Source organism: Phycodurus eques, chromosome 22 (genome assembly GCF_024500275.1).
Source record: "Phycodurus eques isolate BA_2022a chromosome 22, UOR_Pequ_1.1, whole genome shotgun sequence".
NCBI lineage: Eukaryota > Metazoa > Chordata > Actinopteri > Syngnathiformes > Syngnathidae > Phycodurus > Phycodurus eques.
In genome coordinates this window covers 7,004,294-7,021,964 of record NC_084546.1, presented here as the reverse complement: position 1 = coordinate 7,021,964, position 17,671 = coordinate 7,004,294, and positions in this window count along the sequence as shown.

Here is a 17,671-nt window from a genome sequence, read left to right as displayed (position 1 = left end):
AATTTTAGTGGACATTACCTTGGGAACTGCGCCCGTTCACTTGAAACATACCATAAAAGTCAATATGCACTCCTGGGATTAAGCCCTCCAAAAATCTCATAGACTAAAATAGGAGGAGCAAAAAAATAAATAAAGTAAAATAAAATAAAAAAATAATAATAATAAATAAAAAAAAAAAAATATATATATGTCTGAAATTCCAGAGTGAAGTGTCACCTGTTCGACAGTGTGATTGAATTGGCTTTTCATTCACTGATTTTGAGGAACAACATGCACTGGCACATTGGTTTCCTTTGGCCCATGTAATCCACTTGGAAATAGTTTTGGGGTGGGGGTGGGGGGGGGAAACCTTCCTCCCATTTGTGCATGACAGTAGGAAGGACACACACGCGAATGGGAAAGAACCCATCGGTTATTTTCATTTTTCTCACAGTGGGCCGTTTCTCCATAATTGGGCCTAGAAAGTTATAATGGTGTAAACAAAGTAGATCAGGAGTAGGAACCTCACTCAGAAATCTGACAAAGATCTGATCCAGCTATGCTCGGAAAACGTTTTCAGATGATATACTTTTTTCGTTTTAATTCTATTCACGTGACGCAAAGGGAGTCAGTCTCAGGGAAAGTAAATGAACAACAAGGTACGGGGCTCACTACACAATTACAGACATTTGAGCAAAGTGCTTTTCAGTTCCACAGGTGGAAAACGTAGGGTAGGTGGGGTAAATTTAGCCCAGACGTCCATTTTATGTGGTCTGCTTCTCACAATACAGTAGACGAAGTGTCCCACAATGCATCTCAATCTCATCGCTGCTCTGTGACCAAGAGTGGTTTTTAAACGATGGCGTTGAGAAAAATGTCTTCAAAAAACGTAAGTCCAACAATTCAAAGGCTTACTCATCATCATCCACGATTTTCGTAAAATGCCACAGTTGTCAGTCATTCACATGCAACCTGGTGGAGCACAAAGCAGTAAATAAGGTTGAAATGTGGGCCCAAACTTGATTTCATTTTCAATATTTTTTAATTGCATTTGCATTCGTGTTTTGCACAATAGTGCACACTTGTCTTTGTTTCACCAAGCCATCCACTTCAATGTATTGCAGAGGCAATTATGAACTCATATGATCAGGACAGCTTACATGAAAAACTCGAGACGACTATGCTGTGATGTGTTCTCAGATGAAGAATGAGACTGGCACGGCTGCACAAAAGTTTTAGTTCCACTGGTCATTAAAACGGCATTCAACTCCCACTCTCCGTTTCAGAAAATTATGCAATACCAAATAAGACCTCTAGGGGCAGTAGTGAACCACAAAACAACACTGTGCAGTGTTTTATGGGCTCACTCAGTACTGCACTTGTCTGTACTGTACATACTGTACATTTATCAGTGAACGACCAAGGCCAATGTCAAAGTAACAAGTACCCTCTCAATGGATTGTGTAATGATTTCTAATCCTGACACTTTAAGGTCAAGGTGAATTATTATTATTAAGCGTATGATAGATAATAACGCTTTGACATGCAAACCTCTTTATGAATGAAGGGTCGTTGTTTGGCGGATGCGAGAAGCAGGGCCGAGGACAGGGTTTCCCTCACCGTTTGGAGAGTAAAGCTTCTACCCCTCTGCTCGATTAGATAGATATACACCGCGACCACCCTTATAACTAAAAAAAAAAAAAAAAATCATATCTCAAATCATCTTTCCCCGTTAAAATGAATGGAAATGTCATTAATCTACATGCCTCGCAGAAGCAACTTTTTGCTTCAATTCAGCGGACATTGTGCTGCTCCTTCTGGTGTGCACGCCTTAAATAATACAGACATAAGGCTATTCATGGAGATGGTCACAACTGTCTCAGTAAGCTACAAAAATACTATTAGTTCTTGGCAGAGGATAAAGACAATATGCCAGATTGTTATGCTACCTATCTCCACCGTTTGTTCAAATTTCCATTGCTTAAAGGGTTATAACACCCTAACACTGATGCTATTCGTTAGCCAGTCTCTGGCATTTTGCATTGATTGATAGCATTAAGCCAAATGGGCTTTCCTAAGGCAAAGCAACAGTGGGAGGGAAAAGTCTGAACTCTAGAATTTCTGTAGTTTCTGTATGAATCAGACATACAGTAAATGTGGTCTGATCTGCTTCTACTGCAAGTGAGTGTGTAATCTTTGCGTGCAGTCAGATGAGCAGTGATTAACACTCATCTGTATTTCCTGATGGATTATTATGAGCGTAGCGTGACCACAGCATCGAGAGACTTCGACCCGCTGTGGGGATCGTGACGTTTCATCCAATAATCATCATAATGCTAAATAATTATGAGTCTGGCCAGCTCGGAGGTTTTGGATTTTTGCTCGACACGGATAGCGGACGGGGATGGGTATTTTCTCACGAAAGTGTCACTTTCCTTTTAGTCGGGAGCTTTGATGACAGCATTTGCTGTATGTGTTTTGGAATCATTTTGATAAGCTTCTGAAATGCCACAAAATGCACATCATCGGAGAGAGCTGGATGACTGCAGAAAGTCTGGGACTATTAGAGGTCAATTGATATGCTTGGTTTTTTTTCGTCTGCTTACTGGGGTCACGGGCTGCTGGAGCCTACCGCAGCTATCTTGGGGCAGGAGGCGGGATACACCCTGAACCGGTCGTCAGCCAATCGCAGGGCACATAGAAACAAACAACCATTTGCACTCACATTCCTCTCATTTTCATGAAAAAAAAAAAAAAAAAAAAGAAGAAGAAGAAAATAGCAACTGTTGCTATTTGCCCTTACTGCGCTTTGGCAGAAGAACAGCCCGCAGGCAAGAGCGTGGCTTGTAACATGGTCATGAAAGGGGCTTCTTTTTGCCACTTGGATGATGGAACCTTACACGACGAACGTCACCCAAGCTCACCACTGGCACCAAAATTGACTCAAATCAATCACACATACACTCCATCTTGGAGTATTTACTACATTATTGCGAGCCTGTTTTAGCATCGATGGGAGAACTGCTCAACTGCTTGAAAAAGATTTTTTTCCTTCACCTTAACTTTGATTAATTAAACACTTGCTAGATACTTATCATTGTACTTACTGGTATGTGAGCAAACGTTAGTTATAACAACACCTCAGAGTTTCATTATTCTGCTGCATTTTGCTGATGACTGAATGATTCCGATGAGGCCACCAAAGGTACTTTATGGCGATATTGACCCAAATATTCACTAAAAATGTGTGAAGCCGTTTGCATTACCTTCAAAATCAGCCATCAGAATAAACACGCGTCGAGCAGTCCCTCCAATTCCGTGCAACCATCAAATGGGCCTTACTTTACCTAACACAACTCACAGTCCTTGTCCTTCCCCCCCCCCCCCCCCCCACACACACATGAAAACAAAAAACAAAAACAGAAACTTGTTATTTTAAAACAAACGGATTTCATAAAATGAGACTCGAGGCTCAAAGTCACTTGAAAACATGATCTAAATTGGCTCTTTGAATCCCAAGACTGAGAACAATGATGCATTTGGCATCATCAAACTATTGTGAAACACAAGTAACACAGAACTCCTCAGAAACACTAGCACGGTAGGGGAATATGGTTTGTGATACGTTATGTAGTAGCTGCAGGTCACAATGCCAAAATAATTTCATGCTGGTTTAGTAGATAATACAGTAAATTGCGACGGGGATTTTTCTTTGTTATTTTGGATTGAATTATTATTAACGTTGAACACTTTAACTATATAAAGGCACATTTTCCATGAAGGTTTTAATCATTTTAAGAATACCAATAAATGCATCATTGTCCAAAACTAGGAAAGAATGCTTGTGAATCTGAATAAATATAGTAGCTCGGACTTGCTTGAGTCTCACTTTTAATACCGTTAGATTCTCCCCCGAACCGACAGGGTTGAACCGCAAACAAAAACATCAGCGTTTTTAATATATGCTGTTTAACATGCCGCTACTATCAAAATGTGGATTCCAGATGATTTTATTTTGCACCGCCTTTAATCTAATCCAATATGTCTCTCCAGGGAGATAATCAAAACCTTTTTTCACGTTCAGCAGGCTACCGAGTTACGCTCTCATTGCAAAAGATGCTTGTAACATTCAGTACAGTAGCTTAAATCAAATTGGCAGTCGTACAGCAATTGCTCTGTTGTGTTCATGAAAAACAGTATATTCGGGGTTCTTCTTTTCCATGGACATTCAAGTTGAACCTGGATGCGATGATGTAAAAGGGGCTTAAAGGGGAAGAGCAGATGGGAGAGCTGAGAGCTGGACAGCCAGATGATGGACTGAGGCTGGATGAGCGATGCGAGGAAGCAATCAATGAATCTGTGCTGCGACGATGACAACACAACTCGCCGGGATGGGAGCAGCGTGATGCCAATTCATTGATAAATGACGACTACTGTGCATACACGATGAATATTGAAATCAATTACAATTGAGTCTGTAAATATGGCACAAGAGAGTGGCGATATGGCATGTGATGTATTCATAATAATTGACAGGACTTTGAATTTTGGCAGGAGGGTCTTAAATAGGTTTATACTTGGAATGCATGTGTAATAGTGCTGTCGATGACATCGTTTCACAGTCCTTTTTCGACGTGTGCGCAAGAAGGAGAAAAAGTCACTTGTGTTTAAAAATGTCTTTTCTTTTATTAAGAGTATTCTAATTCGTTTCCTTGAATTTATTTATTTTTTTGAATGAGTACAAATACTCAGAATTTGAAGTTATTTTGTCAGCTCTTAGTAGTTATCAGTTCAGTACCAGTATGCAGGTACTTTATGCAGGTATAGTATCAAAGTCGGAATTTTAGTACCGTCAAGTACCGTGATTCCAATGGTGACTTAATAAAGCTCGTGTTGTTGTTTTTTTTCCATCATAAAAACAACATCTTTTGCACCTGTATATACATTTTTTTGTGACATTTTTGTTTGGTGTGCCACGAGACTTTTATTTAAAATGTGTGCCTTGGCTCAATAAACAGTGGTAAACTTACAGGCACCTTCCTTGCTTTACCATTGGCATTTTAAGTTTGTGATCATGTGGTCTTTGTGGCTTGCATTAGTACATGAAGTAGCTTTGCTCATTTGACTCAACTTTCATCTTTTTAACAGCCATTCGGTTTGATGATTACAAAATGCTCCGAAGCAATGTATGTATTTTTCCAAATACATCTTGGTTTTGAGCCCTGAAACGGAGGATTTTGTGCGACTCCGTGCTCCCTGCGCAACGCTTTCGACGTGTCTGGGAGGCGGCGGTTGGAGAGAGGGGGAAAAAGAGAGGTATGTGAAAATACAGGAGGAGATTAGAGCAGACGGGCAGAGTAAACGTCAGGCCGAGCGAGAGGAGCGTGTGAGAGACTTGTCAAAACCTGGCCCGTTCGCTGCCTCACCAACTTCCTTTCAGCATCGTACTCTCGGTTGGAACGCTGCATGTGCTTGCGTGCTAGCAATGCTCCTGCTATCTCGAACACGATACTGTGCAACCAAGCAAGTCCCTATTCCTGAGCATACTGACAGCTTTGATTGACGAGTGATATTACGCACAGCACGACAGCCCATTAGCGAGCTGTGAAATTACCCAGTACATAAAGTGGGTAGGCGCTCGTATTTAAATGAAATCCCTTAAGGCAGCAGTATGTCGTAATTTTACTATTTAAAAAAAAAAAAAAAAAAAAAAGCTGTTTGCCATGTTTTTGTGTTATTAAAAAAAAAAATAAAAGAGACCAAGAGTCATCATTTCAAAGCCCTTTCTACCATTAATTTGGCCGACAATGTGTTCAACTCAACTGGAAGAAAAAAAAAGAAATCTTTTGAAAGGGGAAGTAAAAAGAACCAACTAAGAAAGTGTTTGCACAACCGAGCATTTAGTTGCGTTCAGAATTAATCAATCACATTCCACAGGTACAGGTTATAGGTCACATTAATGGTGGAATAAGTTTTGGAATGACTTATCCTGGTCTGATTTTTTTTTTAGACTTCAAAAACCTTGCATTTGAACAGGGGGATGTAGTTTTTAGATCAACTTCAAATCATGTGCATAAAACACTGGCTTGGAAATAAAAAGCCTGGCATCACTTTGACAGCCAAAGCAATTCTGGATAACCTACTGCGTTAGCAGAAGTGGGGGGGGGGGGGGGGGGGGAGTAACAGAGTACAAATACTCAGGCAGCTACATTTTGAGTATTTATTTTTCTGGTGACGTTTTACTTTTACTCAGATATCGACACATGCACTTTGTAATCTTAACTTTGTCACTTTTTTCAACCTCTGCGAATGACAACATCAAAAAAGACGGAAACAGAGAGCGGTAAAGTCGACCGCGGTGGAGATTTTGATCGATTGATTGACAGTTGAAGTACTTTTGCTTCCTCTGTTTCGCACTAGCGCGCCCACTATTGTATTTTCTCTACTACAGGGACCCAAAAGTAAATAAAAACCCCATACACTTGTTAAAAACAATTCTTCCTTGCTGCTTGCATTTGGTTTCCAGTTGCACACTGGCCGTGATGCCAAATCCAGTCTGCGAGCAGCTTCCAAGAGCTCCTCTGGGAATCTTGAGAGTTCCCAGAAGTCAGTTTGAAAATTATTACGCACAGTAATCCGTTTTTTTTTTGTTGTTGCATGTAAATCAACTTCCATCACAAGCCAATCATTTTTTGTCTATTTATGGTGCGGTGTTCACTGTAGCATTGAAATAATCTATTAATCGGTTTTGCGCAACATATATTCACAGGCCTTCCTGCCATAAATTGATTTAGCACTGTCAGGCAACTTTTAATAATGGGAAGCAATGAAAGACAAATAATGGAGATGGAGAGTCACGGGGGAAACAATTATGGAAAGGAAAAGAGTTATCACAAGACAATGTCTCTCATTCTATTCCTGGCGCTCCATTCTGAGATGCTAATTTGGTAATTGATCCTTAGAGGGCCTGCTCCTTTTGTGTGTGTGTGTGCGTGCGTTTGTGTTTGTGTGCGTGTGTGTTCGAGCGCCCACTTGAGAGAGTTCGTCTGTGTCCCACCTTGTTACGAGTGTTCTGGGATCGCGCCGCAAGGGTCGGCCGATGGGGAACCAAAGAGGACGGAATGAATGATAGAAAGGGATTTTGATGGTGAAGCTTGTAAAGGAGGAGTTTGCAGTTATAAAAAAAAAAAAAAAAAAAAAAAAAAAAAAAAAAGCATTATATACTGGAAATAATGTATTTTAAATACAGTACTGTGCAAGTCTTTGTCCACCATTGGATTTGCTGTTTTAGCAATATCGTAACGACAAGAATAACTTGAATGTCACGCAGTCGAGCACTTATCTCCGCCAGGGTTAAACAGTAAACCAAAGTTTAAAAAAAAAAAATCTAAATCAAAAAGCAATATTCATGAGTTATCACTCCTGGTCTATGGTAGATTATGACCAGACGGGTGGTGCCATGATGACTCTGGTAGGTGGATGGGTTGATTTAATGTTAAATCTGTCCTATTTTACTAGTCAAAATCACTGAATGAAAAAGGTACATATTAGAATTATGCAAAGCAATGTATTTATTTATTTTTTGGGATAAATATTTGAGTGACAAGTGAACAACATATTTGGTGCTAAGTGGAAGTTCAGGGTCACAAAACACGCACATGCAGATTATTACAAAGCCGAAATATGAGCTTGGGGTCGATGAGGTGGCGTGGTCCGGCAGGGTGCAAGGGCGGTCTCGGGTCGCTTAGGCCGAGGCTCGTGATCACCACCCGGGGAAGGTTTGACACCTGAACCCTCATCGTCTTTTCAAAGAAACAATTTCAATCCAAGTAATGATTCCCAGCTCCTGGCAATGTTCAGGTAAGTAACAGAGATTTGACTCTAGTGGTCATTCTGCTTTTAATACAGTGACTTTGGCAGTTCAGTGTCAGGTATTAAAAGGGAACAACGTGGTAGCGGATTATTCATGGCTTTGTCTACTTTCAAGGACATAATTGTGATATACGGAACGGTGCTTGGGAAAAGTCTGACCTATTCCCATATGAGAAAAAGGCCTTTTGGGTCAGTGGTTAGGGTTAGTCGAGCGGTGACTTGGTGGTGGCCCTATATGATGTGTACGTGTGTGTGTGTGTGTACGTGTGTGTGTGTGTGTGTGAGAGAGAGAGAGACAGAGTGAGAGCGAGACAAGAGTAAGACAGAAATCTTAACTGACAGAAAAAGCAATCACAGAGGTCAAAGTGGAAAAGTATCATCTCGGTTTCATACCTGTGTATTCACAGGCGTACTACGGGGTCAAGCAACCACAGACACACACACGCACACACACACACACACACACACACGATAAGCATGACTGGATTGTTCCTGTTTTCTGTTAACAAGAGTGCATTTACAAATACATTTGTTGTTAAGCATGTGTATGACATAAAGGAATGACTGTGGTCCAAGGATCTCATAAAGTGCCATATTTATGTTAATTTGCTTCAAGCTAAACGACAAACACACCATTATACTTTCGAATAACTCAAAGGCAAATTACATGACGGATTCTCTCCATCTACAAAATAGGAGCGAATAATAAAAAAAAATGTGTTGTTTGAGTGTTTTTGTTTTTATAGATTTAGTAATGAAATATTGGGTCATAAGATTTAGACAGTGCTAAGCCTTTTATACTCAAACATAAACCGGATGAAAGAAGTGGAGGTTAGCCTCTTGGTATGGGAGGAATTATCTATTCTGTTTCGAATAACCTGCCCCATAATTAACAAGTGTTGCATCTCATATGATATATTAGTTGCTGTAAATACATGTTTGCTTTACATCTCGCAGCACTCCCACTTTGGGGAGTCGCTCTATGAGAAGCAGGGGGTGCGGGAAAATGTTCAATGTGCAAATATGGCTTGAAAAGAAGTCTGTCTAACGTGACAGTATTTCAGTCTGCTTCGCTCTTTGCAGCAGCAACGGGGAGAAAAAAGAAAAAGAGGGAATTCCTCACGCAGGAGAATGATGCAAAGAAAACAAACTCAGTAAAAGTGTTTTTTCAACACACGCGAGATCATCTTGAAGCAAACAGTGCAGATTGCCCAACTTGACAGTTAATGAGCCACAAGGGGAAACACTGGAGCGCATGAAGAAAGTATTTGTTATATTAGTCACCTGGTGTATTGAGGAATTTCTCTTACATCAGGGATTTCTAAAAGAACGCTGTTGTTTTCCGTTCAACACATGACTAAAAACCTGTACTACAATAAAACTTCAATCTAACCACGATTAAGCTTGTTCTTTGTCAAGATATTTTTCTTCTTACCAGACAGGTTTATTTTGTTTGTTTTTGCAATGTACTAACAATGTGTGAGAGCAGACGCTAATTTGACCACGGGCCACTGGTGCTAGGACATCATGTAAAGAATAAACATTCTGGTTAAACCTACACAAGCAAGATCCTCTTCAGCTTCACCGGTCTGAAGAGCTGATGTCAATTCCATCTAATTTGAGTGCGCTGCCTGGACTTGCCCAACATCAAAGCACACGGGCCACGCACGCTATCATTTCACCGTTTCCGTCTCCTGGATTCAAAAGAATGTGGCCAAATGTTTGATTCATTACCAGGATGATACAAAACTGCTAAACAAATAGAAGCGCCGGGGCAGAAGCGAAACAAACCCAATTTTGAGCAGCGCAGCTATAACATAATCTGGGTGTTGCCTTCGACCGTTGAACCCCCTCCTCTACTTCATAGAAGACCCTCCAGCAGCTGAAACCATGGTTGCACTGTCGTGAGAACAAGAGATGGAAAGTCGAGTCAACAATAAAAGCCTTCACATTCCTTTCCCCTCCACATTGAACTTTCTCGTGTGGATCAACTTACTACAAACTTGTAAATGTATCACCCGTGCTATGTCATCTCCTTGAACATTTTGGTCATGTTTCCCCAACAAGTGTCATGTCGGGGCACCAAAAAAAGACTTTTGTTTCTATTATTATTGCCTTGTGAGCTCAGCGTTATATCCAGAGTTGGGATGGAACAAAGTACAAATACTGCTTGCACCTTAAGTAGATTTGTAGTGGGATTTTTTCCCCCTCACTACGAGCACGACGCGACAAAGCTTTGTGCCAGCGTCGTGCAGTGAACGGGTTTTTGCTGACACCCTGGAGGCTTATGTGACTTGGGAATGGTTGGATCCTTGATTTGGAAAAATATGGATTCAACTATGCCCCCCCAAAAAATATGAATGGAATAAAATGAATTGAAACACACTTTTTAAAAACATCGCAAATGGATTTCAACGCAATAAAACCTAATTGCAAGCATACAATGCATATGAAATACTGTACGCATTATGCATATGCCTTTAAGAGGCGAGGCCTGGTGGGGTGGCGTGTGATGTCGGAGAGGCCGCATGTGAGTGTCTGGGTGTGAGCAGTGGCCGACAGCAGCTCCTACATGAGCGTAACCATTGTCCTTCTAGATTTTGTTTCTCGTGGTTTTCGAGATATGAGCTGTTGTGTTGTGTCCCCCTTAACAGTAGCTTACATTTTGATGATTGCTGACGAACGGCTTTTTGAACAGGTCAGAATTTGGGGGGGATGCTGAATTACAGTTGGTATTAGAGGCCGCTCCGTGACACCTGTACCGTAACACCGAGAGCAGACGTGCCACCGACTTCACCATGCAGGTTTCCCCTTGAGATAGCGATAGCTAACATAATCGTTCTTTGCCTTCCAAAATCACTCCCTTCCCGTCCGCGTGAAATTGGACTTTTAATTGCCTGTTGTATTGCCACATTATTCTTCCCAGTCAACACCCTTTTCCTACCCCATTGTTCGTTTCTCCTGTTCTCATTACCACTTACTGCTAAATTCGGCGCACAGGCCGTCTGCAGGTCACAACAACAACCATTCAGAGTAATTATTCCTATTGTGGACCGGGAGCATGGCTGGTGTGCTTTATTCAGGACTCAGATTGGCGCACCACCAGTCAGTGCATACGTTTGGGATTACCGTACATGCCGCATTTACCCATCAGATCCAAATAAACTGTAACAACCAGTGTCTCTGAAAAGGAGACGTGCGTTTTAGCCACACAAATGAAAACTGTTCCTCGGCATCTTTGTACAATGTTTGGGCTTAGTCATTACTAGTTTGCTTACGACTCACTGTTGCTTCACACATCTCAACCCCACTTTTACAGTTCCCTCTTCCTTTTTGTAGAAAGGCTTTTATTTATTAGGGCACTTACTCTAGCGTTACATTCCTTCTACAATCCGAGAACTGTGCACGGATTTATCTGACTACGCAATCTAACCCAGAAACTCTCTTCCACACACACCTTCTCTCTCTCTCTCTCTCTCTCTCGCTCTCAAGACAGAGAAAGAACAAAAAAAAACCTCTCTTCTCTTCTATTAGGGTGTCTGTTTGCCACGACAAGGAAACCGAACCTGTGGCCTTAAATTCACCTTCCTTTTCTATCCTCCCCCTCCTTTCATGCTATCCACTTGTTCTCTCCCTCCCATCCGAAATCTACAAAATGCTGTACTCTCCCACTTCTTGAAAGGAGGTTGGCTGTCATTGAGTCTTTGTTTTAACGATCTGCTAGTGTGTGGTTTTCAGACTCTTTTTAAAAGTTGTGCCTGTGTGCAAACGAGATCATGGTTTTGTGTGTCAGTGCCAAGCGCTGAAACTGGGAATTCCTCCCTCAGTCCTGGTCCAATACTAACTCCCAACTCCCTCCTCCTTGCCTAAGCTCTACTATGTAATGTCTCTTCCCTACGCCATCCAGTCCAGTTGCATCGACTCCTCTTTGTATTCTCCCTCGCATACCTTTCCATTACTTACTTCCCTGTCCCATTCGCTGCTGGCAAAGGATCACTGTTACACACACACGTTGATTAACACACACTGGATTTTCACTCTGAGTTTGTCGGGGAGGAGATGGAAAGGTGTGTAATCTCAGATTGGAACAGAAGTTTGAGGAACTTTACACAAAAACTTGATACATTTGGTAAAGACAGTGAATAGCAGCAGTGATCCTCATTCAATATATATATATTTTTTTGTCCATAGCCCTTTTAGAGGGTAAGTCACCAGTCCAGAAAACAAATGGCAAACTAAATAGCACAAACCGTAGTCAGTGTAGACATAATAGCACTAAATATGAATAATGAAAGTGCTCTAACCACAGAAAATATTTTCAAGACTAAAAGAGGAAGTAGTCGTATTAAAAAGACAGCTCTGAGGCAGTGTTACTGACAACAATGCTCGAAGACTGCTAATCTACTGCATGTACTGATTGTCTACTACTTGTAGCTACTTGTTGTCATTAACTAACTAGTCTGACAAAACGAAGAGCGGTGGAGGACTGGAAAAGCCCTCAGCGTCGCCCCCCCCCCCCCCCCGGTCACTGAAGTCTATTTCAGTTGTTTGTTTTAGGGGGTTACTTCCTTCATTCTCCTCTTTAGCAGGTAAAACGCACACTTTTTCGGGTTTAAGTCTGTTCACTCCTGAACCCATGGTCGACATATTAAACATCTGATACTTGGTTTGAAGGAGAGGGGGAAAAAACAAAACAACTTTCATACTTAGAGTGTGAAGATTACTGACAGAAAAGGGATTCACCCCACTTTCCCTGTTTGTAACCATTAGGAAGTGGGTCAAAGGCAAGGAAACACCTTTGCCAGGATTGCTGTTTAAAAGTTGCGCAAGCATGCATATTTCATGCAGAAAGCATCCATTTAATTTTTCACTGAATAAGGAATGTGAAATATGCATAATGCACGTCGTGTGTACACACTGTTGGACGTATCATCCCTCCAGAGGCTTGTAGACGGCAAACTAAGCTCCCTTTTCCAGGCGACATCATTCTTTTCATCTGAATTTTCCTTAATTCACTCAGGGTTGGTTTGCCTCGCACCAATGTTCAAAAATCTGTTTCATATTCCCACAAACATGCGCACGATCAATGGCGGAAACAGCTGAAAGGTTATTGCTGTGTGGTGACATGATGCCGAGTCGTGAAAAAAGTGACACAGTTCATCAAAGTTCACAATTCATCCACAAAGTCAGTGAATTTTAGTTTTACTGCAGAAGTGTAGCGAAACATATCATGCTATTCTACAATAGGTTAGAAAGTAATCATAAAAAATATTATCTGTGACCTAAATGCATCACACAGAAGACTCTTTTAAATCTCAGGCGGACACACCCTGCTGAGAAAATTCATCCCCCCAAAAGGATGTTTGGTTTTTGATGGATTCAAAGCACTTAACGCCTACTTGAAAAATTCAAAAGGCTTTATTAACCTAGACTAATTCATAACGCATCGGAGCACTTTCACACACAGGCGGTCCGTGCAGGAGGCAGCATTCAGCCGGCGCTCTGCTTGTAAGCCCATTAAAATTGATGAGTCAACATTACAAATTACTTGCATCTGTAAATTATTATTATTATTATTTTTTTTTTGTAAAAGTCACTGAAGGAAAGTTGTGTGACTGCTGAGCGCGATGAGCATTCATACAAAATGAAGCCAAATGTATCTCACGGCATTTCCTCAAAATACCGAAACAGCCATGTAGATTTCACGATTGTTTGGCTTTGCATAAATGTAATGATGGCGACCATACGGTCTTCTGAACAGTGTTGCGCTCGGGATTTTTTTTGTATTTTCAGCAGCCGGGATCGAAAAAGACTTGCGTCATGTACAGTACAAGTACTGTCAGACCGTTAATCACCGTCTTGTGTCATTGCATTCCTTTTCCGTGATGCTTTCACCTTCTCACTTCAGCTATCATAATTATCAACGCTGTTACATGTCGGTCACAGGTCAGACATGCAGACGTTAAATGCTAATTTGGAGGTTGGTTTTAAAGCTGGCCTGTCGGGAAATGGATCTGTGCAGGTTGATGTACAAAGAAACACTCCAAATTAGGGAGTGTCAGGATTCTAGTTGTGGTTCATCACCATTAATAATTATAATTCATTGTGACGCACTCTCACTTCCAATTATACCTGTGCTAACACGTGGTGTACTGTCCTATATTTCGTCAAACCCTTTTCTCCCTTAACTGCATCTAAAAAGCGTCATTGATGGTCTGGTGCTCGGCTGATTTCCCAAACCCGTTTCACACTTGCATGAAAGGCATTGGCACGGAATGGGGGTGGGGCGAAGGCGACCTGGCAATTTGGTGACTTCGGAGAAGTGCGTCTACTGCAAGGGAACATTGTAAAGCTGGGATAAGGGTAAGAAGTCAAACGTGGTTGTGTTGAAAGCAAATGTCACTGTATTTTATATACAGTGCTGTACTGCTGGTGCAGATGTCATTACCTGAATAACGGCCACAGTTAGTTACGGAAAAATCACGCTTTGCTGCTTAAAAAGCACATGTGAATAAATGCTGAATGATCTGTTATGGCACAGGTGTGAAACTCAAGGCCCGGGGGCCATATCCGGCCTGCCACATCATTTTATTTGGCCCGTGAAAGCAAATCGTGGGCGTCAAAATCATGTTTCTTACTAAAATACCAAAATTACAAATTGTCTTTACTTTTAACAACGTTTAGATATCGCAAGCATTTTTTTTTTTTGTAACCAATGTCCCTGGTAAAATAACCCGAATAATAGTGGAAAAAAACATTTTTGCTGGCTTCTGATTTCAAAACTGGTTATCCATCACTTTGTTGTGTGTATGTAATAATATGAGGCGATTCTACATTTATATGGATTCAGTCATGAATCCACACTACGAGTTTGACACCCCTGTCACTTATGGCTCTGATGTGCCAATTTTGTCGCATCCCTGTGGAAAAGCGAATATCAATACTCACCGCCTATTTAATCTGAATTTGACCAGTAAGGTTAAAGTATTTTTAAAGTTTAATTAAGGTACTTTACCAAGACAGGTACATATAATTAGTTTGCATTTAAAATTAAGGGGGAAAAAAATTGTTCTTCCATGGCCACACCTTACAATACCATTACAGCTCTTCCTCTCCAGCACATTTACACCTTTGTTCCATCCGTGATTCACTGCCCATGCTTCTATCTCCCAGATAGAAGGCAGGATAAATAATGCAGTGTTCTGCTCTGATAATCATCAACGCTTTTCCTCTGAAGATTTCTGCTCTGTGCTTTTATTCTTTCAGACGTGCACTTCAAATGCAATGTGAGTCCCATCCATCCATCCATCCATCCATTATCTACCGCTTACCCGAGGTCGGGTCGCGGGGACAGCAGCTTTAGCGGGGACGCCCAGACTTCCCTCTCCCCAGCCACTTCCTCCAGCTCTTCCGAGGGTATCCCGAGGCGTTCCCAGGCCAGCCGAGAGACGAAGTCTCTCCAGCGTGTCCTGGGTCGTCCCCGGGTCTCCTCCCGGTGGGACGTGCCCGGAACAACTCACCGGTGAGGCGTCCGGGAGGCAAATCAGATGCCCCAGCCACCTCATCTGGCTCCTCTCGAGAGGACTGGTACCAGAGACCAAGCCGTGTGTGGAGGCGAGCCCGATTATATCTGTAGTAGGGTTATAATAATCTATAATGTGAGACCCATGAAATTTAATTCAACAAAAAAAAAAAAAAAAAAAAAAGAAGCAATTTAGACTTAAGTAGAAAAAAAAATACAGTGGTAACTTGACTTAAAATCGAAATTCATTCTTAAGTTTTGTGTTGCTTTGTGTTGCAAGCCAAAATTTGAGGTACGGTTAGCTCACTGTGGCAGTGAAGTGGAAAAAAAATGACGCAAGCCCCCAAAACAAAATCAAGTTCGCTATCCTCTGCTCACTCGTGTACATTGCCAACATGTTCCCATGAATACGTGTTTGCATTTGTCGTCCTATTCTGCAGTGCGGACACATGTGTGGTATTCATGTGGGTGTTAAATTATCCAAGACGTTTTACACAATGCAGTGACATAAACAATGTCCCATTCAATTAGTTTGGTTTACAGCTTCAATAGGAAGCGTGTTTGCCGTTTGCAGCTGGTGTCGTTCTCAATGTCTATTTCACAGTGCAAACAAAAACGTACACATTTTAATCTCACACGTGAGATGAGGAACTATCTGCGCAAAACAATTGTAACCTGGTGTGCGTAATTGCGGTTCTTGTCTGTGTTCTCGTCAGGTTTTATTTATTCTGCCAGGAACACCCTGCTCTCCTTGTTTAAGGTTATCTGAAGTATCCATGTAAAAGAAATGTATTACTAAAGTACCCCTAGTTTGAGAGGTCTTTTTATAGTGTATAATACAGAACAACAGAGCAACGATTACGCATTCCTTTTAGTGAGGCAGCCTAAAGTTGGATACTTGAGACTTCACTATTCTTCTCAGATGGACTGTTCCATGATGGGTTTTATTGTCGAAAAGACGTTTATGTGCTTGGTTGTCGGAATGCACCTTAAAACAGTGGAGAATCAAGATGGAGGAGGACTTTCAAACCTTACTTAGGATATCTAAAGTATGGACACCTGCTATTTGCATGCATCTGGTTGTGATCGGGTTTACTCTTCTTTTTGGTAAGGGATGATTTTGAGGCCCACGCTAGATGTCAGCCAAAATCCGTGAGCGCATATCAAACAGTAGGACAGAGCAGAATCTAATATTGAAAGCGTTACTTTGAGTGATTAAGAGAGAAACTTTGCAGTTTGAAAGGAATTCAAATGAACTGCTCTGTCAATTGACAGTGGCAATCAAATAAAATTCGAAGAAATGCATGATCGTAGTTGACTCGCATTGTATCCTGCCGGGGAAGGTTGTTCAACAAAAAAAAAAATCAGGTTTCAATTTCAAGTCAATCATTGAAAAAGAGCAATTTAAAATCCATCCATCCATTTTCTGAGCCGCTTCTCCTCACAAGGGTCGCGGGCGTGCCGGAGCCTATCCCAGCTGTCATCGGGCAGGAGCCGGGGTACACCCTGAACTGGTTGCCAGCCGATCGCAGGGCACATACAAACAGACAACCATTCGCACTCACAGTCACACCTACGGGCAATTGAGAGTCTCCAATTTATGCATGTTTTTGGGATGCGGGAGGAAACCGGAGTGCCCGGAGAAAACCCACGCAGGCACGGGGAGAACATGCAAACTCCACACAGGCGGGACCGGGGATTGAACCCGGGTCCTCAGAACTGTGAGGCTGACGCTCTAACCAGTCGGCCACCGTGCCGCCGCAATTTAAAATCAATAAAATTCTATTTGCTATCTTCATCTACTCTGAGTCATAGTTTCATCTCTCAGGTGACTCGTCTTTTCTTGTCCTCTCCGACTTCATCCATGTAAAACTTTCTACCACCCGCCTTGCTGCTTACATATTTGATGATTTCACTTTGGTCCAGGAAAATAATTACTCAGCTAGGCGTCATGCGGGAAGCCCGAGGGGCCGCATGAAGAAAAAAAAAAAAAAAAAAAAAAAAGCGTTGCCATTGTGGACATTAAAAATGCAACACGCTCCAGTGATGACTCCGAAAAAAGGGACACTGAAACAGGGAGCCCTCGTGATGTTTGGCAAATAGTTTGTCACGGACCGGAAAAAAAAAAAACATACGGCTAGTATGGCCCTCTATTTCCGAACAAGAAAATACATTTGTTGTTGCATTTGTATGCAATGCATGTTTCCATTACAAACGTTACTTCAAAGTGCCACATGACTGCTCATAGCACACAAATTCAGCCCTTGCTTTTCACCTCCACAACAATTATTCATTTCA